The following is a 24,948-nucleotide window of genomic DNA, read 5'->3' as shown; positions in this document are numbered from 1 at the left end:
ATAAAGCTAGTGGTGGTGACAGCATTCCAGTTGAACTATTCAAAATCTTAAAAGACAATGCAGTAAAAGTGCTACACTCAATATGCCAGCAAATTTGGAAAACTCAACAATGGCCACAGGATTGGAAAAGGTCAGTTTACATTCCAATCCCAAAGAAGGGCAACTACCGCACCATTACACTCATTTTTCATGCTAGCAAAGTTATGCTCAAAATCCTACAACCTAGGGTCCAGCAATATGTGGACCAAGAAATTCCAGAAGTACAGGCAGGATTTCGAAGAGGCAGAGGAACTAGACATCAAATTGCCAACTTACGCTGGATCATGGAGAAAGCTAGGGAGTTCCAGAAGAACATCTACTTCTGCTTCCTTGACTATGCTAAAGCCTTTGATTGTGTGGAGCACAACAAATTGTGGCAAGTTCTCAAAGAGATGGGAATACCAGAGCATCTTATTTGTCTCTTGAGAAACCTATATGCAGGTCAAGAAGCAACAGTGAGAACCGGGCATGGAATCACTGATTGGTTCAAAATTGAGAAAGGAGTTCGGCAAGGCTGAATACTGTCACCTTGCCTATTAACTTGTATGCGGAGAACATCATGGGAAAGGCGGGGTTAGATGAGTCAGAAATTGGGATCAAGATTGCAGGGAGAAATATCAACAACCTCAGATATGCAGATGATACCACGCTAATGGCAGAAAGCGAAGAAGAACTAAAGAGCCTCTTGATGCAGGTGAAGGAGGAGAGTGCAAAAGTTGGATTGAAACTCAACATCAAGAAAATGAAGATCATGTCATCCAGCCCTCTCAAATCCTGGCAAATAGATGGGGAAGAAATGAAGGTAGTGATAGATTTTATTTTCCTGGGCTGCAAGATCACTGCAGATGGGGACTGCAGCAAAGAAATTAAAAGATGCTTGCTCCTGGGGAGGAAAGCTATGACAAATCTAGAGCATCCAAAAAAGCAGAGACATCACCCTGCCAACAAAAGTGTGTCTAGTCAAGGCTATGGTATTCCCAGTTGCAATGTATGGCTGCGAAAGTTGGACCATAAGGAAGGCTGAGCGTCAAAGAATTGAGGCTTTTGAACTCTGGTGCTGGAGAAGACTCTTGCGAGTCCCTTGGACTGCAAGGCGAACAAACCGGTCAGTCCTAGAGGAGATCAGCCCTGACTGCTCCTTAGAAAGCCAGATCCTGAAGATGAAACTCAAATACTTTGGCCACCTCATGAGAAGGAAGGACTCCCTGGACAAGAGCCTAATGCTGGGAGCAAGGGGACAACAGAGAATGAGGTGGCTGGATGGAGTCACTGAAGCAGTAGGTGCAAACTTAAATGGACTCTGGGGAATGGTAGAGGACAGGAAGGCCTAGAGGATTATTGTCCATGAGGTTGCGATGGGTCGGACACAACTTTGCACCTAACAACAACAACAAAGTTTCCTTTCTTCTGGTACTCCTATGTCCCTCTAGCACTATTTTATGCCATACATGCTTTCTGAGAGAGTTAAAGCTCCCAATCTGTTCCACTTAATATTTCTGGTAAAGCCTAGGAGGAGGAGTGGGTGGTTTGCCACTCAGCACTAAACACCCACTCAGGGCAGCTGTCCTATCCCTGAGGGCCACCTCCTCCAACCGGCTTGCCTGTCAATTCAACAGCCAGCCAATTGCCTTCCATCCCCCACCCCTGACCACCCCCTCCTCCTTCCACTTCCCTCCAAGGTTCAGAGACTGCAGATCCCTGCTGTGTGAGAGCTGCCCCTGCCAGTGAGTTCCATGCCTGGGGGCCTCCAGCCTGCAGCCTTTCCAGGTCCTGGGGGGAGGAAGGGACCATCTGCAAAGTTCTTCTACCACACCCCACCCAATCTAGCACCCATTGTATTACTGAATGCAATGGGCTTTGCCCCTAGTGTCAGATATGAGGAGAGTTTTGACGCTTAAGTATCTTCTTGATCTCTAAATACTACTGGATCCAAAATAGCTCTGTCTCTGACAGAACATTAATTCACCAAACAGGGAATTCAAATCAACAGTCAATCAATTAAATAATAAACATATTTTATACTGCCTATATAGTCTTTGGCTATCTTGCTGGCTCACAGTGCTATAAACATAGTAATTTAAGAGTTCTTGCTCTCCCAAGAAAGTATACCTTACCATTTGAGTATCATTACTCACATATCTGGAGGACATGGTAAAGGATCCTATATATCCTATATATCATTCTATGATATTGAAGAGGGACATCAGAGTGGCCTAGACTGGGCAGGGGAGGTAGATGGAGAGAAATACTCTATACTTCTCATTTTGAAAACAACAGACTTAGTATTATCTAAACTAAAAAGAAAAATAGGTAATGTCACGCCTGCCAGTGTTGATACAAGAGATCTATCAATTGTTTGCTTGCTTCATTTATATACCCCTTTTATACCAATGAGACCTAAATCAGTTTTTTATATTATCTCTTCCACTTATTCTCACAAAAACCCTGGGAGGCAGCTTAGACTGACAACATGTGACTAGCACAAGGTCATCCACTAAGTGTATATGGTGAGTAGGGATTCAAACTTGGTTCATCCATATCCTAATCATCAACCACTGTGGGTATAGGTATCACACTGCCATTCTTAAGCCCCATTCTTAAACCCCTACTGAATGACTGGTTTGGAAAATAAAAGATTAAGGCTGGTGGACAGAAATAGCAAATCTATGCTACTTCTCCAGTGTGATATGAATTTCAATGCTTTGAATGCCTTTAGGACCTAAAGAGCCATCAAATGAGCAAGAGGAAGGAAAAAGACATCATTAATAAATTTTCTTTGCCCAATTCATTCCTGAAATTTAAGAATGATATTTTTAGGACTTTGGAGTCTGGAAGTTCTACAAAATTTCAGAATTTTACTCTATATATGCTCAGAGGCAAGCAATCATTCTCAAATTTTCTTGTTTTCCTACTAGATCATTGCCCTGTGGTGTGATACATAAAATAACTGGAAGGGCTGAATTTACAAAAGGGCACATTGATTTCTCTACAAAGAGAAATGAAAGAGGAATTCTTCTTTTAAAAGAGGAAAAAAAGAATAAGAGGAATCAATGGCTATATCTTAAAAAATGAATTTCAGAAAAAGAAATTCCTTTCCCCATAACAATGCTAGAGACAAACAGGTTGGAAGAAAGGAAAGCAGCAGGTACAAATCATGGGGACCAAGAGCTATAAACACAGAGTTCTCAGGTAAGAATTGGAAGGTGATATTTATAAATGGACAAGGATCAATACAGAAGCCAGAGACAGGGTTATGTTAAGAGAAGAGGTCATTCAGCATCTAGTTTTCTGATCAGAGAATGTGCTAACAAAGGAAATGATCACCTGTGTCAAATTTGTTGGCTTTAACGCAGCAAGCCTTGATAGGCAAACTATCAGGCAGAGCATACACTGTTCTACCATGAACTGGGTCATTTGAAGAGGAACTTAGATATGCAAGATTGTCCTATAACTAAGGCTTTTTAGCATACTTGAACACATGGATTCTCTAGTGCAGCCAGTATATGTGATGAGACCAAGGACCCCAGCTGGCTGCATATAGAAAAGCAGGGAATCAAACCTGGCTCACCAGATTAGAAAACACTGCTCTTACCCACTATACCACGCTAGCTGTCTAACTAACCCCAAACTGCTGTTCTGAAAAACAAATCTTTAAACAATTGAATACTGACAGCTATACACTTGAACTGATAAAGAGGTTAACTTTATCAGCTATCATGCACTCATCAATAAATATATGGACAGAATATAAAACACTCTATTCCTATATACCTGATTCCCCCATGATGAGTCACTAGCTCTCAGTCACTATTGACCTTAAAATACTTCTCTGAAATTTAGAAAACCGAGCTTTTATAGCTCAGACACAATTGCATAAGCACAGTGAGAACCGCTTCCTAGATGCCAGGTGAAAATGTAACCTATCCTGCTAACTCTCAACATAGAATAAGTCCTGGGGAATCTAATATCCATCTACTAGAAAATAAGCCTTCTGTGGGATAAATACAGCGGGCGCTAGCTGGGGCATTGAGTGTGGTGGTGCGGATTACTGGCTCGGCGGGTCCCTCCATGGCTGCGGAGGACGTGCGTGGGGTGGCATCGGGCCGGTGTCCTGGTCTTCTGTCTGCTCTGTGGGGCCGCAGCGTGGTCCAGCCAGCGAGGTGTGGCGGGCACGGCCGGTTTGGGCGGCGGCGACGGCGAAGGCAATGTTGCTGGCGGTGGCGGGTGGTGGTGCGGGCCACTGCCGGCTGCGCGGGCGTGCGGGCCGGTGGCGAGGCCTGAAGTGAGTGGCCATCGGTGGAGGCGGTGGCGGCGGCACGGGCGCAGGGCCCTCCTGGGCGCGCGGGGGGAGGCAGCAATGTCCGGCGGCATGCGGGCAGATCGGGAGGTGGTTAGCGGCTCCAGCGTTGTTGGGGCAGCGGCAGAAGGCGGCCACTGATGTCGCGTCCGCCGCAATGGGCAGGCTCCCCGGGCTTCACGGCTCCTGATTGGGCCCTCTGAGTTTTTATCCCAGACAGGGCCCGCCCTAACTCCTCCCCAACAGCCCTTAGCCTTCTATTTAATCTGCTCCGCAGGAGCGGTTTAAAGATATTCTCTATCCTACATGCACCTGTTTCTCTCCAATCCTTTTCCTCAGTCTCCTTATTTATACTCACTGCTGCAGGACATTTAAGACTGACAATGCCATGTCAAACCTGTGAAGTACATCCACATCCTAAGCCAGAGAAACTGGGTTTGGTTTACTAGCCTGGGTCAGAATTTATAGGCACTGACTCTATTGTCATGTAATTTTCAGCAACCTGGATAGCTGACACCAAAGTTTTGGGTCAGCTGCCCATTATCTGCATCAACTGTCCCACCACTACCTTCTTGGCCACCTCAGAGGATGTGGTAGACATGCATGCAAAATGATCTATGCCTAAAAGAGTATACTTTCAGTACCATCATAAGCAATGGTCTTTAAAAAGTATATCTCTGCTTAGTATGGCACCATTAGAACACTAAACTCTAAACTGATACTATAAAATACTTTGGGCTGAGATCAAAAACTTATTGTCAATGTAACTTGCCAAAAAAATCTTTTGGATTAGGGCAAGTATCATAGTCTAGCCTCAAGGGACAGGATGCATAAATCACAAAGATATCCTGCAAAAAATGTTTCAAGAAAAGAAGGTAAAGTTAGACAACAATTTTGACAGGACATTTTGTACTGAAACAAAATGAAATAAAAACACCTGACATAGTTTATTTGTGAGTTCCATAACTCACTGTCAATAATCAAATACAAGTACCTAGTTTTAAAAATGCACTAATGCCTCAGGGACACTTTGGTTTTATAGAATACCTTGTAAAGAAATTCAGGTTTGTAGGCTAATGGACTGATATAAGTGAAGGAGCAGAATCCTTCATGAATTGAATGGGGGAACCAAGCACTACAGAGTAAGACTCAACATATGATCAAGACCCATCAGTATGCACATTATAAAATACTATCACTGGGTTAACCAGTGTTGTTATGCCACACTTTTTGCATTAATAAAGTTATTTTAATTATTTTTAAAATGCACATAGGTTCATTACAATTATTCAAGTACCCATGGAGATGTACACATCGTACACACAACATGCCATCCATATGTCCAATGTGAAGTGTATGGTCCCAAAAGCTCGGAACATCTCTGCCTCCATGTGGCACCTGGCTGCCCCATAAAGATAGGGCAACACTATCCTAGTAATCATGGTACGACTAGGAGGTGTGTACCAGGTGGATATGCAATGGCATATGCGGTGGTAGTAGAAATCATCGGCCAGACAAAAGGGGTACCCACCCACTGCCATGAGCATAGCCAGGTCATGGTTAATAGCCCTGCACCTGCCTCAAAATCCCCTTTAGGCATGCTGGCACCAGACTGAACAAGCATCTCCAACATGGTTGCTTGCCTTCCTCTCACTCCCCCCCCCCCCGCTTAGAACGCTTTGGGAGAACTCAAGAGGTAGAGGTCCCAGGGGGACTCTGCCTCCTGCTGAGAGCTGGTGGTGCCTCTTCAGGTGCTTCATGAGAGCACTCATTGAGTAATGATGCTCTTGTCTTCCTTAACTGACCCTTTACCTACACAGCTGGCACTCTATATAGTGGGTTCCCTCCACTATCTGGAAGTGCTCTCAGACCTTGGAGGTTTGGGACCCCCCAGGCTGCCTGGCAGCCTGGGGAGTCCTGTGAGCCACCTCCTGTGAGAAGCTCTAGGCAGACACAGTGTGTCCAGGGATGGGGTCAGAAGGAGGTAAAAGAGGGGAAAGGGGTCAAAATGGCAGGACAGGAGACTCCACCTCCTTCTCTTGTTCCACCTCTTCTCTCTGGTCCTGGTCCCCCCCCCCTGACTCAGGCCTGCTGGATCCTGAAGGAGAAAGGGGAGTTGACTGGTAGACCAGTCCCTCCCTAATCTCTGCCAGGGCTCTCTGTACCCCCAGGGTGATGGTCAGAGACATGAAGGACACACCACTCAGGTAGCCAAAACTCACCCTGAGGGCAATGTGCTTCAGTGGCAATGACAGCCACAGAAGGTGTTGCCTGATCAGCAGGCCCTGCAGCAGCACCAGCACTTGCACCTATCTGCCCCTTTGAAAGGGGTGCCCCAGCAGCTGCTTCAATAAAGAGACCCTTGCAGGCACTCTTTATTGCACCACTCCAGCCAGAGGTCAGAGTGGTGGAAGGTCGAGCAAAGACAGGCCTCTTCACAGGTGGGGGGGGAAGGAAATGGCCATCCGCCTCTCCCTCCCTTTAGTCTTCTTTGTGGCCTTGCCCCCAGGGCCCCTCTGGCCTTCCTGTCCACCTCTCAGCACTGCAACCATGGCCAAACTATGTCTAACTTTAGAAACAGGGAAATTATTGGCCCTGAACTAACTGCATTGACACCTGTGTCTAAAAGAACCCAGAAAACATATGACACCTCCCCCAATTTTTTTTCTTTTTGCTTGGTTAGAAAACCCTAACCTGACAAGACTTCTAAGGAGACATTTGCTCCTGTCTTCAGTTGAGGGTTTTAAACAACTAGAGGGTCCTGATGCTAAACCTGGCTAGCTTTAAATGACCCTAGCTAACCTTGAGCAGGAAAGAATGATGAAAATATTTTTAGAAAGTAAGTCTAAGGTTTCTAAAAACTGCACTGTTGCACAGCAGATCCCCATCTCTGCCCCTAAGAATCCCAGAAACCGGTAGCCTTGAACGAGTCCTTTCTTTACCCAAAAAGCTTGCATTCAATGGCACAATGAAGAGGTGATGCCTTTTCTTTTATAATTCCCAATCCTGAGCTGCCTAATTAGGAAAGGAACTGAAGGTCTGTCCTAAAACATTAGTAGGTAGGATGTTAAACTACTCTCTTTTACTGCCTATTTACAAAGTTATTCACAGAAGAGTAATAATGGTCCTGTTAGAGCTGTTATCACAGAGCAGTTTTGTCAAGAGTTCTCTCAGCCTCACCCACCTCACAGGGTGCCTGTTGTGAGGAGAGGAAGGGAAGGCGATTGTAAGCCACTTTGAAACTCCTTTGAAACCAATTATGCACGTGGCGATCCCGGCGCCGCTTCTGGTTGCGCCCCAGTCACCCGGAAGCTGCGCTTTCTTCTGCGTTTCACTAACGCGCCTTTTTTGGTGGCATGCACCGAAGCTACGGCCGGTTGCAGCCGGCACCGTGCGTTATCGGTGATTTTAGTCGCCGCCATTCCACCCCAAATGTGCGTTATTCCCCCCATGCATAATGGGTCTTAGTGAAAAGTGAGGTATAAAAAACAACTCTTCATCATCATCATCATCATCCAGGGCCCTGCATCTACTAATACTGCCTGGAGCCCATTGTGTTTCTTGCTGTCATAAGAATATAGGAAAGCCATGTTGGATCATGCCAATGGCCTATCCAGTCCAGCACTTTTGTTACATAGTGGTCAAGCCCAGGACCCACCAGAAGGTTCACCAGACCTTCCACTTTTGCCTCCCAAGCACCAGGAACCACTCCACCAGACATAGTGATTGATATAAAACTTTGCTCCATATATTTCTCCAGTACCCTCTTGAAGGTGTCTGTGCTTGTAGCCACTAACACACCTTGTGGCAGTGAATTCTACATTTTTAATTGTTCTTTGGGTGAAGTACTTCTTTTTATCTATTATAAATCTACTATTCATTCATTTCATTGAGTTCCATAAGTTCCTATATTTTCAAAAAGGGATAAAAGTGCTTATCTTCTTTATCCCAAGTATAATTTTGCAAACCCTTATCATCACCACATCAGTTATCATTTCTCCAAGCTAAAGACCCTAGTCTCTTCAACATTTCTTTATAGAGAAGGGGTTTTATCCCCTTCATCATTTCAGTTGTCCCTTCCTATACTTTTTCCAATGTTATAGTATCTTTTTTCAGGTGTGGTAACCAGAACTGTACATTGTATTCCAAATGAGGCTGCACCATAGATTTGTACAAGGGCATTATGATACTGTCTGATTTGTTTTCAGTCTTCTTCCTAATAATCCCCAGTTTAGCATTTTCCTTTTTTATTGCAGTTGAACAAAGAATCAACATTGTTAGGGAGATATCGACTACAACTCCAAGATCTCTCTGCTGTTCAGTTACTGCTGGTTTGGCCCCCATTAATGCATATTTATAGCTAGAAATTTTGGCTCCAACATGCATTGCTTTGCACTTGCCCACATTGAACCTCATTTGCTATTTTAATGGTAATTTGACTAATCCCTCTGGAGCTCCTCTTAGTCATCTCTGATTCTCACTGCTCTGAACAACTTAGTGTCCTCCAAAATCTTAGTCACATCATGACTTACTTCCAACTCCAAATCATTAATGAACAAATTAAAAAGCACCATACTTAATATCGAGCTCTGCTGTTACCAGAAACGTACACATATACATGTATCCTGTGACATGTAATGGGGAAGTAGTGGGGAATTTGCTTTGCGAGGGATAGCAACTTAGTGAAATGGATCGTTTGCCAATCATTTACGAGGTGATTACACCCTTAAGAACTCAAGGCAGACAACAGATAGTTATAGTAAAATAATAATCGTTATTGGAAGGAAAATAATAAACAGGAATAAGCAAAAATATCTCTAGCACACCAGCAGTCTAACGGATAAGAAACTAAAGTGGGAAAAGTTTTGTAAATATATTTACCAGTCTTGCAGAGGGTAGAAGTAAAGGAGACGACACGGCCAGTGTGTTGGATGATCTGGATGGATCCAAACCAGATGCACAATTTGGGCTTGGTATAGCCCCTGTTTATATATGTTTTGGGGGAGAGGAGGCTGCACTGTGGATGTGGCCGAAATATGATGGGATTATCCAGGGGCAGGATATTATTGGGGTTGGGGAACATATTCCCAGAGTCATGTTAGTTGGAATGTTGGCTCAGCATACTTCTATTATGAGTAAATCAAAAGTGTTTTCTTTTATCATGTCCTAGAAACTGATTGCAGTATTTATTTATTACATTTTTAGTCCACCTTCCTCCTTAGACTCAATGCGGATTATAGAATAAAACCCTATAAAACCCCAATCTTAAAAATCTTCATGGTGTACGGTACAAAGCCCTACTGAGACTGTTCTTTCACTGTTTGTTTGTTTTTTGCTCATTTCTTTTTTGCCCATGTAAACTGAGGCCAAGGTATTTGCCATATCATGGAAATACAATGGGCACTAGGAAGTGGTTCCAGGTGAGTCATCAAACCTTCCCTTTGGAAAAGTGGACAGGTAGATTGGCAGATAGTATGCCACGGTCAAGCAAGTCATAGGACTTATATGTTATTGTGTGTAATCTTGCCATACAATAAATCAAGAAAATCATCCTAATTTTATCCTGACAACATCCCTGCAAGGTAGATTAGGTTGAGCAATTGGTTGACCTAAGGTCAAAGTCCAGGAGATCTCCAGGCCTCACTTGGAGGTTGACAGAAAGGCTACAGAAGTTTATCAACAAGTTTCTCTTCTTCAAGCAAATAATTGAGTTATGCAAAAACACAGACTATATATTAAGCATGTTCAATGAAGTTTTCTTCAGTTACACAACTATGAATAAAACATTTCATGTATAAATTTAAAATAAAGATAAATTACAAAAAGCATTAATGGTCATTATTATGAGTTACTTACTCCAATCAATATGAAACAATCTAAAATAAATAAAGAGAACCAGTTACAAGGAATCAGAACAAGTTCATATGTATTACAAGCAAAAATAGTGTATGTACAGAAGCAAAAGCATTTTGTTATTAGACCATACCTTAACCCATTTATTCAGTAGACTCTTTCTCAATAGTGAATGGGGGGGGGATCAAGTAAACGTGGCTCCAGCCTACTATTCTGATATGTCCACCAAATTAAAAACAGTGAAGCAGCACTTAAATACAGAAATTTCTGAATCATTCTTAATGGAACACTTACAAAAAGAAAGTCAAATCCATAGTGAAATTCAAAACCTCATAATTCATATCTTAAGTAGTCTGGTGGAAATACCTACGTATACAAGCTGGCATTTACAAAAAATGTAATACATGACATTCTGAGTATTACAATTGATAAAAAATCAGTAATGCGTACTGATTTTGTACTGATAACATACTTAAAGTGTTAGGTATCAACTTCCATTAAAAGTTTACAGACCTGGTGTAAGGAAGTTGGCAACTTCCTTTAGGGCTTGACAGTTGTTGCAATGGGCACCCTGGAGTCTGAAAGTTGTGTAAGAATTCTCTTCCTGCCTACATGGGCTCTTTCAGACTGATTAGTAAAAAGTTCGGCACATTAGTAAAAATAGCTTTACGCCAGTTGAATGGCAAAGCGCTTCCCAGCCCATGCTCACCTTTTTGCTGTCTCGTCTTTGTCTGCTGCCTTTTTGTATGTCTCACCCTCCAAATCTGCTGCTGGAAATAGTAGAAAAGAGAAACATGCCTTATATGTGTCGCACTTCCGTCTGTCAATCAATTCAGGCAACCAATCCTCTTTCTCCATTGACTACAATGGGAATTTTGGCTTTTCTGCCTTTCCTGGGGCCTGGGGGGGGGATAAAAGAAAATTTTGAGATAAAGCCTCCAAATTTTCAGGGCACCTCCAGGAGGCTCTTCCCTAACTCCCCTGCAAATTTTAGAATGATTGGTCCAAGGGACCCACATCTATGGGCTCCCGAAGAGGGTGCCCCAACCCTCCATTATATCCTATGGAACAGACTCTTCATTGGATATAATGGAGGGATGGGGGAGAGAAGTATTTATTATGTATTTCCTGTGTTTTGCCTGACTAAATGTTACGGGTTTTCTTCATATGCCCTAGCATCCTCTCTCTTCTGAATAATTTTATGAAGTATATTGTAATCCTGTACCTGAAACTTTTCTTTTTATTAAGAGCTACATCACAGAGATGAAGGGACCCTAAAATTGCAAGAACAGGATAGCCTCTTCCACTTCTTTCTTTCTTTCTTTCTTTCTTTCTTTCTTTCTTTCTTTCTTTCTTTCTTTCTTTCTTTCTTTCTTTCTTTCTTTCTTTCTGGTACATGCAGGCCCCACAATCATCCATTATAACTTTACTGGGTGGTCAAAGGGAATCCCTCTTTTTCTCCAGTAAAAAGGATGGCTGGATCCAAACTGAATGATCATTTTATATTTCTCTGAGACCTCATGGATGTATACTTGTAGCTGAAACAAGAAGCTATTGCAAGTCTGTTTCTTATTCATGTACTACATAGGGACTGTCTTGATTACAATACAAATGGCCCATTTGTGTTTCCAGGGAAAGATGTCACTGTTAATAATTTTGTATTGTCTGTTTTCAGGAATGTGATGGTCTATTGCAATGTACATATGTAGGCATCAAAAGGCCTTAGACTGTTTGGGCTGTAAATTTAATAGTGGGGTGCTGCTCATTCTCCCATTTTACAAAAAACTCTGTGGCTAATTTGTCACTGAAAATTAAGAACATATTATCCAGAAACCATACAGAAAAATTACCAAAATGATAATACGGATTAATTTCTAAATTGCACGGTCAATTAAGTTCCAATTCCAACATAAATAAATTAGCAGCTACTTTATGACTTGTGAACATGATCATATAGGTTTAAGAGACTTTGATCTGAGGATAGTTTCTCACAAGATAAATCAGAAAACCAACATTGCTAAGATTGTGCTGTAACGCAAAGTGTTTTTAATTTTTCATTTGCATTCCTTAATACCTGGGGGTTTGAATATCATCCATCCATCCATGCATCTCACTAATTAGATGACAAGGCATTTGGCTATGTATACTAAGTCTTTCAAATTAAAGGTGTTGGTCAGATCCCGATGGTTGGCCCATCATATTTTAAAAATCATGACATCTTACTGATGATATCATGACTGTGATATTTTGCACAAGTTGGTATCTGCAATATCTATAGATATAATTATGAGACTCCCACCTACTGGGCTTATCCGCACACAATTTAATAATGAGGCTAATCTGCAGTGATTGCCAGTTAGCCCAATTAGAATTAAGCATGATCTTAATTAAAACATTTTAAACCTCATATTATAAAATTTAAAACAATGTAAAATTTATTAAACATATTATATAATATATACACTATATACAATTTGTGATTTAATATCTCAAAATAGTCAGTAGGTACAGTCAAGTTTTGCTACTCTGTATTCACCACTTTTATCGCCTTGCTATTTATTATCATAGACTGTACCATCACTCATGAATGAGTGAATCATATCTACTGAACTCTGTAGGGCCCCTGTACTAATTCTCTGAGCAATATTTTTCTGCTGCTTTTTGGGATATCCAAGATCTCCAATACTGTACAATTGTCCTCCAGCCAATTAGCATGAGTTCCCACAGGAAAGCCATAGAATTCCACTTCTTTGGTGTTGATCAGTAATTTTAACTGTTCTTCCAACTCTCCGAAATATTTTCTCTCTAGCTATCTTACTTAATCCTTCTTCCCTATACTCAAACCATACAGTGATATCCACTACTATTGCCTTTCTCTGCTGCACAAAAAACAAATCATGTTTTTGCAATTCTCCATCTATTTTCTTAAAATATGGATTCAGGATGAATTCATCCTGCCCTGCTTCTTAGCCTCATTTGCCAAAATATCACAGATTTCATTGTGTCTGTTGATTCTCATCTCTTGAAGGATCGGGCATTGACCTAAAATGTGAGAACATAACCCATATCTTGCTGGATATTTTCTACATGTTCTATTCACTTCCTTGATTTCTCTACCAAGAAACTATCTTGTAGGGATCACATTAGATCTTAACTTCAAATCTGTTATAAACTGTGTTTCAAAAAATCTAATCCTACCCATAATCCAGATATTACTAATAACATAATCTTTAAATGTCTCCATTTTGCTACCCTGACAAACTAATGACATCCATCTTTCAAATTCTGAATCACTATAATCTCAGGACCTTTTGTAATTTCTCTTTAACTCATTATTTATGCTACCTACTATCTTCACCAATCTCCTTACCCTCATCCTCCATTCTCTTCCATAAATCCAGTACCTTTTCTGGAATTCCTCCTAATTCTATCCATAACTCCTTATCTTTATTCTGCACTTTCCCAATTCTACACACTTCCTGCATCACATCATCATCTACGTGAGCTATTCTATGCAGTCTAGTCAATCTCATCCTAGGCACAACGTTTTCCAAACAAGCTATTTTGAGGCCTCCATCTTGCAAGTGACAATATAATAAACAATTGGTTGCTGATTCTGGCAAATCATCTCTTTAAACAGACTCAAATTTGTCTTGCAAATCTCAACTTGATTTGAGACATAGCATTCTATCCTTCATACATTTTACCTTCTGTCTAGGCTTTAAAGAAGCCCTCTCAGTCTTCTTCAACCAGTCATCCACCTGTTCAATAACACTTCCTCTAACTAATCCTTTCCATGGATCCATCTGTATCCCAATATACATTTCAGTCTATCTTGGATCAATCATGTGAAGCTTCTCCTCGCCAAATCTCCAAATTGGACAGTTATTAACCACAAATCTTACTACGCAAGCTGATATAAAATTCATAATTTTTAGCTTGCATCCTTAATCCAGTGATCATACCAAAAGCATTTACTACTATCATATTTTGTTCCAATCTTTGCTTAATTTCTCTAGGTCATCAGCAAAAGCTAAAGATAAAGGCTCCTGGATCCTAATTTATATCCAGTTTCTAATCTGTCAAATTTGTCAGTCAATGGATTCATAGTGATATTTAACAGTATAAGGGACAATGGATCTTCTTACTTAACTCCAGACCGCAACCTAATAGTGTCTGTCCTCATATCCTTCGTTTGGAACCTTGTGCTAGCTCCTTCTATTGTACTTCCTATTAATCCTAGTACATGATCATCTAATCTTCTTATCTAATTCTTAATGTCCATAAGGCATGGTCATGTGACACTGTTTCAATGGCCTTTGCAACACCAAGTTTACTAATTTTTTTCTTCACATCCTTAATAACAGTTCTTAATACTTTAAAATTTTTGGAGCAGCACAAAGGTGTAAAACCTCATTGCTTAAGATTAATAGGGCATGCTTCCTGTCATCATGAAGTTAAAATTCTAGAAAACAATCTAAGTACCACAGAACCAATAGCAAGTGGATGCCCATTTCCAGCTTCTAAAATCTTTCTCATCAGTCCTTAGGAACTAATATTGATTTACATTGTTTAACCACTGAGGGAATAAAACCCATAACAAACCATTTATTAAATAATTCAACTAACTTCTCCCCTGGTCCTTTTGGGGGGGGGGCTATCTTGATTTAATCTAGTCCTGCTGCATTTTTTTTTTGCATGTCTTCTAAATTTTGCCACACCTCTCCAGAACAAATCAGATCTCTAAAACAATATTATCATCTTTTCCAAATGGTTGAAACTGTCCTAAATCTCCAAACTAGTTAACACTCTTCTATTTTGTCCAATATGTTTAAAAATATCCACCATTGCTATCTGGCACTTGTGCACAGTAGTTCTATCCAACACATATTCAACTGCCTTTTCCCTATCTTTTGTATACAATCTTGCAGCTTATAACTGTATTTTCTACCAATCCTTCTCTTCTTCCAACTCTTTTCCCTACTCTTCCAGAACAAACACTGGGCCAACTAGATGCCTCAAATTTGCAGTGCCTCACCCAAGAATGCGAAGCTTCACAAGAAACTTGCTGAGCATCCACAGAAATGGTGCTGCAAGTAAGTTTTTTATGCCTGCATTTAGAGAACCAAAATATTGTTGTGGAGTCCCTTTAACATGTCCCACTGCATTTTGCAGCACCATTATTTGCTTAATATCTGTTCCACCCCATTCTGGGGTGTTCTAGACATATTTTGCCCTAGAAAGGCAAGTGTAGGAGTGGGAGTTCCATTTTTCATTTCTAAAATATTTTCCTTGAATGCTTGTGATGCATTCCCCTGATTTTTCCAGTACCCCTGTTTGTTTAATGCACATTCTGGGATGATCCAGGCATTTTGGTCTGGAACAGGTTAATAAATGGTGAGAGTTACACTATTTCATTTCTAGAATATTGTTCTTGAGTGTCTTTAATGCATCCCACTGGGGTTTTTGGTACTGACCTGGAACAGGTTAATAAAGGGGTGAATTCCATTTCTTCATTTCTAAAATATTGTTCTCAACTGTCTTCATACATCCCACTGTTTTTTATGGTATTCTTTTTTTGTTCAATGCCCATTCCAGCCTGTTCTGGGGTGTTCCCCAGGCTTTTTGGCCCAGAACAGGTTAATACAGGGGTGAGAGTTTGACTTTTTAATGTCTAAAATATTGTTTTCAACTGACTGTCATGCATTCAGTGTTTTTTATGGTACTCTAGTTTGTTTAATGCCTGTTCTGTGTTTTCTGGAGGCTTTTGGGGCTTGTAAGGGTTAATAAAGGTGTGGTATTTCTGTCTTTTCATTAGTAAAATATTATTCTGACTGTAATGCATCCCACTGTTTTTTTTTTTTTTTGTGGTACTCTTGCCTATTTAATGTCTGGTTCGGCCTGTTCCGGGCCATTCCAGCTTTTACCCTGTCCCCAGTGAAATAGAGGAGAGAGGGAGAATATTTTAATCATTAAAAAAAAAAAGCCCAAGAAGGATGGATATAAAAAAGAGAACATGGGCTCTAAAAAGATTTGGTCGCCCTAGTTACTGCAGCCTTGTGATGCACACTTCTTGTGAGAGACTTAACAAATCACAAGTCTACCCAGAATTTCTGCAGACATCATATAAATGGCAACATATTTTTTCTATTTGTTTTACTTTAAAAATGCAAAATCAACTTTCTGACTAAATAATAAATTTTGGACTATCCATGCAATTAAGCTACTCAGTAAAATAGCTTCTTCCCTCCCACATGCACACAATCTCTTGTCCCCTGGGGATTCTACAAGGTAAACTGTTTGTTGGGCTCCTGGGCTGGAGAGATTAATCATGATTATATAGCATGAAACTGAGCCATTTTCACCCTCTTAAGAGACTGAAACTGCCTCATTAAGCATTTTGTGCTCCTTTGCTCACCTCTGTTTCCAGTTTTTACACCTAGTGAGGTTACTGACTACATCATAACAGGAATTCCACTGAAGACCATGTTCAGAATCTCCTTTTGTCCTTTAAACTATTCCAAGCTTTCTGTTAAACCTAGCTGATGTAGCTGGTAGCCATTAGCTAATCAGAAATGTACTTCAGAATCAGGTAATGGTTCAATGCAGGACTAAGGGTACATCTGGACTGGCGTTTTTTCATGCATTTTGCTCAGAAAATCATGCAAAGTACAGGCCATACTGTGATCTGACACTGTATGCAATCCATTTCCTGCTTTCTTTGAGCAGAAATTCTTGTACCTCATTAGAGAGGCGCAAGCTTTTTGTGTGATTGATTTGTATCAAAAGTCTCACCGCTTTCCCACTTCCTATGCACCTCGACACCTTATTAATTTTGCCTGCTAATTTTTCTCAGCCAAAGATGAACCTAGCTATTTCATAACCTCAGCATTCATTTTACATTTTGTCCCCTCTGTGTATTCTATAGCACCCTCAACTAGGAATATTGAAAGTGGAAAAATTAGCTTGGTTTTTGTTTTTTACCAAGTCAGCCTTGTGCTCGACCTGGACTTGTATCCTTCATATTGCTTTGTTCTCTTTGTCATGGATTTTGTTATTGCAGTTGTGAGGTGCCTGTCTCCTCCCCCTGAAATGCACACAATCTAGGTAGGGAGTTGAGGCTTGAAAACAAGGCAGAAAGGTAGAGAGAGTTCTCATGTCAGTGGCTTTCCCAGAACATAAAAATTAAAAATGAAATGAATGCATTTTTCATGAAGCACTTTTCAAGCTTCTTAAATCTTACAGCCTGTTTATTACACTGTGGGTTGTGCTTGCATTCTGGGCAGGAATAAGAGACTGGCTGATGTTGAAACATCTACTGCTAATTAATACTTTCTCCTTTGGGACAGCTTGTTACTGTTAAGGTAGGGAGGGAGGGAATTTTTCTAAATAAATCTTTCTTCACAACTTGTGCATAAAGTTTCCTTTCTACCATAAACTATATGGCAGTATGCCCTGAAAAATTAGTTTGAATGCCATAATTTTGTACATAAACAGTGGAAGGGGTACAAAAAGGGAAAGGTAATAAATTAGACATGTACAGTGTTAGTATCATGCATATGATGGCCATTAATGTGTTGCTCATTTTGATGCTGGGAATGGATTTATTATTAAACAATTCATGTCAAAAACTAGTTCTTATCCCTGTGACCCTTTGGGTTTCATCTAACTGCTAGCATAGCCTGGTGACCCAAAGTAAAGACAGCACTTCCAATAAAAGCTGCATGTACTAAAAAAAGAGTAGTTGTCGGAATTTTACAGAGAACAGAGTAAACCATTCAATAGCAAAATGCCATTACATCTCTGACTTTTAGAAAGCTGGTTAGTTGTAAAAAAATCAGTGTGATTTATTTATGATGTTGAGTTAAAATATAAATAATTAACAGTGAAATTTCATTTTCACAGAATACAGTTTATACAGATAGAAGTCCATACAAAGCAGATTAGTTAGAGTATGCCTGATATAGACCTAGTGCATGTAAGTCAGTCTGGTCCATGAAAGTCTGTTTCAAAATGTTAAGATATTGTGCAATTATAGTAACCTCCTTTATGTAGCTGAGTAGCAGAATGGTTTATACACTTAAGCTAGGGAAAGGCAGAAAAGTATTAAATTGTCCACAAAGAGCCAATTGTTTTGGTGGAAAAGAACATGGGAGGATGTTAGGTAGAAGGGTTACAATAACTGATGTTACATGTGTGAGGCTATCACACATGCACTCTTGACTTGTGGTATGGCAATTTTTTATTTTTTGTTACAGCCCTAGACCAGTTAGATATAAAACTTATAGAGTCTGAAACAGTTTTCACAAAAATTATAAACTGAATAAAACAGATTAAATGATGTGAAATACAGTATAAAATAGTTATAAATCACAAAAAGGTTACAAGAAAATGTTTCCAGTCCTCCATATCATTTAGAATATTTACTATGAAAATATCTGCCACTTGTCACAATGTATGAGGGTCGTCAAGTTATAATATCTTACCTAAACAGATCTTGTCTGGACAACCTGACAGTTTTAATAGGAGGGGAAAGAGCATTCTATTGCTCTGTGTATTACAGAAGGGACAGCAGAAAGGCATGTTCCAATTGCTCCACCTCTCTTGTTGCACATGGACAAAGTCTCTCCCAAGATGGCTGATAACAATGCTACATATCTATTTAAGGCTTATGCTCATCTGATGCATGGAGCATCAAGCTGAAAAAGGTATGTTGCTGGCACCATTACATATCTGAATTTATTGGCCAACCCTCTGTTTTACAGTAGACCTTGCTTGATTCATATTTAGTATTAGAAGAGCGCTAGGAGAAAAGTCCAGTCTCATCAATTTATTCTTAAGTAATGCAATCCATTTAGGCATAAAGGAATCTTGAACGATCAATGGAAACAGACTTTTCTGAGAAGAATTTATGCGACGTCATTGGAGAACAGAATGTATGAAGACCTTCACCTCCATTTTCATTGTGCCTGTCTCCAAACCTATCTCCAAGTGTTGGAGAGGCAAGGCGGAGCCTGAAGATTTGCCCAGAGAAAATTAGATTACAGTTTCTCCAGATGGGCCCATTATGCACGGCCGCCGAAACGGCAATTTCGGGTCACATGGAAAACGTGGAGGGGGAAGACACAACGCACACCGGTTATGCACAGGGTGGGGCGCGACGGCGGCAAAACCCAGAATAACCGATTATGCACGCGGCGATCCCGGCGCCACTTCTGGTTGCGCCCTGGTCACCCGGAAGCTGCGCTTTCTTCCGCGTTTCGCGAACGTGGCTTTTTCGGCGGCATGCACCGAATCTGCGGCCGATTGCAGCCGGTACCGTGCATTATCGGTGATTTTAGTCGCCGCCATTTCACCCCGGATGTGCGCTAAAACCCCCGTGCATAATGGGTCATGGAGAAGACTAGATGTTGTGAGACCTGAATAAATAACATATAGTAACTGAGGCAGAATTTCGGTTATGACATAACTTCAGAGTAACTGGGACATAATGTCCTTTATTTTTTAAAACTGTTGTATGCACTCATGTGTTTGGAAAAGATATTGAGAAAATGGAGGAGACAATTTGATTTCAGTAATGTCTTTTATTGACTATAGAGGATAAGCAATCAAGTAGAGAAGAAAATGTGGTAGTCTACAGTGTAATCTGCTGCTATGCAAAAACAATATAGCAAACTGTTGGGGGCAGGGTTAAACCATTATTAAACTTGGTTCTTCGTAGAAGGCTGTGTCTAGTCTATGTTCCAAAAACTCTTTGTAACCTTTGTCCAGCTTACAATGTACCTCTGTCAACAAAGATATTGATGGGGTGGGGAAGAAGTAAATTCTAATGCATAGGCACCAGTAAGTAAATTATAATGAAATCACACCAGTAGCTGCTAGGGATAGTGGGATGTCCCTATTGAGTAAATAAAATTTCAACTATTATCATATAAAGAAAAGAAAAGGCTTACCAATATCTTTGGACCATGCAGCATTTTGGGAAGATGGTTGCCTTTGAGCTAAGCCAGGATCTTGGAGCAGATATGTTGAATACCCGTAAGTTCCATCTTCCTGAGTGTCTATGACTCTTTTACTCATGGGTTCCTTGGGTGCCCACTAGCCCCAAACAAGCTTGATAAAGCATCTGTTAAATTTTTACAGACAGTGACCAGTCACTATGACCCACAGCCTTCTATAACATTGCAAGTAGTTAAATTGATGTTCTAGAACCCAAGGAGAAATCATAGCTGTTTTGGGACAACACTTAAATACTTTGCATCCAGTTCATTTCAAACTATCTTGGATGACATTCCCTATTAACAGGGAAAGATGAATGAGGAGAGTTGTGTATGAATCTCTGGGTGGGGGGAATTCACACACTAATGTTACAATATAAGTAGGTGAGCTAGATGGGGGTTCTGCAGTCTGTAGTCCGCTCTAGAATTATACAGTTGGAAGGGACCTCCAAGGTCATCTAGTCCAAACCGCCCCACAGAATGCAGGGAATTCTCATCCAATTCAGATAGAAGAATTAGTTTCCATACCCTGCTTTTTTCTACCCTAAGAAAGCTCAAAGCAGCTTACATTCACCTTCCCTTCTACTCCCTACCTTGTGAGGTAGGTGGGACTGAGAGAACTGAGACTGGCCCCAGCTGGCTGCATGTGGGGGAGTGGGAAATCAAACCTGGTTCTCCAGATTAGTATCCACTGCTCTTAACCTCTGTACCATGCTACCTCTCATAACAGCCCCACATTCCAATTAAATATGGTATTAACTGGCATCGTATATTTTTTTAAATTCCGCCAATCCTGATTTCTTTTATTGCCAAACCTATATGTATGAAACCTGGCAAGGAAGGAAGATCCCTTGTGAAGAGTAGAAGTTTGAAGGATTCATTATCATGGAATAGTGGAACAAAGTTATATGTGAAACTAAGTTTCTTCTAGAACTGATGAAAATTAAAACCAAGTGAGTCAGTCATATCCCAGCGAATATGCCATTGGCCCTAAGGGTGACATTTGGTTATGCATCTCCCTTTGATGTTCTTTTCACGGGACAATTAAGCAACAAGGATTTCACGAGAAGCAGTGGCTAATATATTGTAGTTTGAACACCTGGGGACACGATGGCATCTTCAGAAACCTTATTTTGTGAATTTCTTAATCAGTACTTATTTTGTAAAGGTGATCACTTATTGTAGCTTTTGTATCTATGGTTTTTCCTCCTCCAGAGGTCAGGCCAGATTTTCTACTTTCTCTCTCAATATCCATCTTTTGAACTGAGACAAATCTTTTATGGATTGCATCCATTTTGTCACAGCGTTCTCCAAGGCAGCAATAAGTGAAAATTCTTCTACCATTTATATCAAGGCAGCTCTGTAGGAATGGCTAGATTTGTGTTATAGGAACAGGGAGAAGAGAATTTGGCCAAATGCCTTATCATGCTGTGCTTGGTGGGAACAAGACTGTTAAAACTTCAAGACTAAAAAAAAAAAAAAAGAATGGGAATCTATACTTACAACTGCTTATAGTTTAGGGACATTTGGTTTTCCCGACCTTCAGACTTCAGAGGTAGGTGAAATGTAAAATCAAAGACAAATTCCCCAGCATTTCTTCACTTTAAGTCCTTTCATGTTTCTGCAACACCATGAAGCTTACTAAAAATAAGGAAATTTGACTTTGCCTCTTTATCCACCTTTAATTTTTGTACCCAACATTGAAAATAATAGAGGCAGAAGTGAGACAGAGGCAGAAGTGAATGGTCAATACCTCCCCTACACACTACATAGTAGGTGTTATGTGAATGTAGACTTCACTCTGTCCTGTGCCTTCCTTTGAGCATATTTCTCTCCCAACCCTGCTGATTCTGAGCTAGGCTGGAAGAAAAATTATTTCAGCAAGGGAGTGATTGCAATTTGCAAGCAGGGTGCCAGCTAAACCCATGGGTGATACAGCGTCCTTGACTGAAACAAATAGAAATAAATAAAGAAGACAGAAAAAAGAATCCAAACCAGTAAAATAAATAAAGAATAAAAACAAAAATATTAAAGAACAAAAAATAATCATAAAAAGTTATGTGGGCATCCCTGCATCCTTCCTTAACTGCTACTGGTATTAAGCATCTTTTCTGGAGATGGTGAAATGGACTGGAAGACAAATTCAGTTGAAAGATCAACTTTCAGAAATGATGATGATTGGAAGATCAGCTTTAAACTCGTGTGACTCTCAATCAAAATAAAGACTAAGCAGTTCTTGCAGGTGGGACTGAGCCATACCTTTTGAAATAACTGTTGAAATAACTTATTCCCATCAAAGTAAAAGCAAGAATTATTAACAGTTCCCAAGCAAAGACACTATAGTCATTCTACCTGTTGTTTGGATCACAGCAATGGGAACACCCCAAACCCAAGCTCTTGACTTTTCACCAGCAGAGCATCCCTAATGAATCTTGCATCCATCTCTGTACTGTGGAGTAGAATCCTGAGTTTCTCAGAGTCTGACTTCTTCTGTGACCATACCTAGGCTGGCTTCTGCTAACAGTATAATAGGATTCATGTATGGCCTTGTACCATAACATTTAGCTGTTCCACTAGATTCTATGAGCTGTATGCCAGATTCTATGAGCTACTTATTCCAGGGTATGGTTGTTGGGCACGTGATACAGGCGCCCAAAGAGATCTAATGCTGATCAGTTCCTGGGTGGCAGACCCTTTAGAAAATCCTGTGGCAGGTCCCATGAGTTCAAGAGGGGAGGAATGGCAGTATAGAAATGCAATTAAAGATGCAATCCTAAGAACACTTTCCTGGGAGTAAGTCATATGAAATACAATGGGACTTTCTTCTGATTAGACCTGCATAGGATTGTTCTCCAAGTACCTTGATCTATAAATAAACACATTGATATGCAAAACAATTTTTTAAATGAAACCTCTCAGCTACAAAGGAGTGACCGTCACTCTTGAACTGTAGCACTTTGAGGCAGAGTGGCAAGCAAAAGCTGTGACATTTTCTTAAAATGCTAAAGAAGAATAAAGGAAACCGAAGCCTGCAATTGCTGCCATTTTCCTTCCTGAAACAGTAGAGCCTGTGTTGAGGCACAGCTCTGGCTCAAAACTGAACATTTCAGCATTTCTGGTGCCAATTACATTCACTTGCTTCCAGTTTCTATGTAAGAAAAAAAATCCCTGGCAGCTGTGTTTCCTCTATCCTACAATGTTCTTTGAAAGATCTAAATACGGCTGTGCTCAGATCTCCATATTCCTTTATCAAGGCATTGCTCCTGCTGTTGGGAATTTGAGTCCTGAAATGGTTATTACCACGTTGCTAAAGGCAGCTATTACTCTACTTATCTGAATACAAAGAAAGACAAGACCCTGCAAAAGAGATTATAATCACAATCACAAGTTTTATTTGATAGTGTGATTTTAATCAGTTGTCCCCCCAAGAGCCGTGATTTTATTGAACTACAACATATAGAAAGGGGCATGAATCCTGTTACAGGTTTTCTGGTTGAAATTTTTTCTCCATTTATATTTCAGAAACAGATACATATACACATTCAAAGCAATTAACATCCCTGCTCTTCCAACTGTTTCCCTAGCTCCTATTAATTGTTACAGCCGCCCTGCCCATATCTTACAGGAGTATATTTTCCCCCTCTTCCCTGAGCAATGTAAACTTCTGCATCCTGGAACGGAAAGAATGAATATTTGATTTTTTTTCTAAAAAAAATAGTCTTACTATTTTAGTACAGGAAGAAGAATCTTTCCTGAGACAACAAAGTATATAAACCAAAATATGCAGTGAATCCCAGATCAACAGGTTTTGAAAAATAGAAAAACTGATTATTTTTTTTGGCCAGGGGTTATAATTTTCAATGTATAATTTAAAGTATATCAAAAAGTTATTCAATTATTAAGCATTAAAACAAAATGTTATAAATCAAGCAACCTTTTCCAGATGAATATCCAGTGATAGCTGGATTACACATGGAGATATTGTCTTTACCAAACTTTTTTTTTGACCATGATGGATTGTGTTCAGTCCTTGGGTGCACCACAAACCTAATTGTATTTTCCTTGTTCTTGCTCACAACTAAGCCACAGAGTCCTGAAGGGCAAGGTAATAGTGGGCCTTTTGGCAGGTAGGAAGAGCAAAGGCAAAGTGCAACATTTTACAAATTGTTGAAGAAGGGACCATTTTACATTCCGGATGAAGAAGGAATCCATCATAGCTCAGGAGAGCGATTAGCATATGGTCTTTATAAAGTAGAGATGAGCTCTGAATATTGGAAACAAGGTAATGAATGAGCCTACATGACTGCAACTTTAACAATTAGACAATCTATCTCTTATCTGCAAGATGGAGCTTTTCAACCAGGCCTAAGGTTGAGGCTGGTGCACTAAGGAAGATCTTAGGCTAATTGATCCTGCTAGTGGCATGCCCCCCCCCCGGTGCCCCACCTCTGGAGGTGATAGGCAGTGGGGGGTTTAGTTGTTTTTTCCACCATAGTATTTTTTAGATGTTGTATTTTACATTTTTAGGTTAATTTTTATTGGGGATTTTATGTATACGGTAACCCGCCATGAGCCTCTGTGGGTGTGATGGGCTAGAAATTCAATAATAATAATAATAATAATAATAATAATAATAATAATAATAATAATAATAATAATAATAATAATAATAATAATAATGCTGTGTTTACCTATTCATGGTGTGCTTTTAAACTTCCTTTCATTATAAATGTAGTTAATCTGATCTCTATGAATCCCCCT

General features: G+C 40.2%; 1 long non-coding RNA gene across 1 annotated transcript in view; it reads right to left on the bottom strand.

The window, feature by feature from the left end:
* LOC143841822 (uncharacterized) overlaps positions 1-24,948 on the bottom strand; it is a 54,098-nt gene that overhangs the window by 5,226 nt on the left and 23,924 nt on the right. Inside the window, exon 2 of the long non-coding RNA XR_013232869.1 lies at positions 10,899-10,959. This is a non-coding gene — a long non-coding RNA (uncharacterized LOC143841822). The remainder of the gene's footprint in view (positions 1-10,898; positions 10,960-24,948) is intronic.

This window comes from Paroedura picta, chromosome 7, assembly GCF_049243985.1.
Source record: "Paroedura picta isolate Pp20150507F chromosome 7, Ppicta_v3.0, whole genome shotgun sequence".
Classification (NCBI taxonomy): Eukaryota; Metazoa; Chordata; class Lepidosauria; order Squamata; family Gekkonidae; genus Paroedura; species Paroedura picta.
Note: the sequence above shows the minus strand (reverse complement) of the source record. Positions and strands in the feature narration are given on the sequence as shown.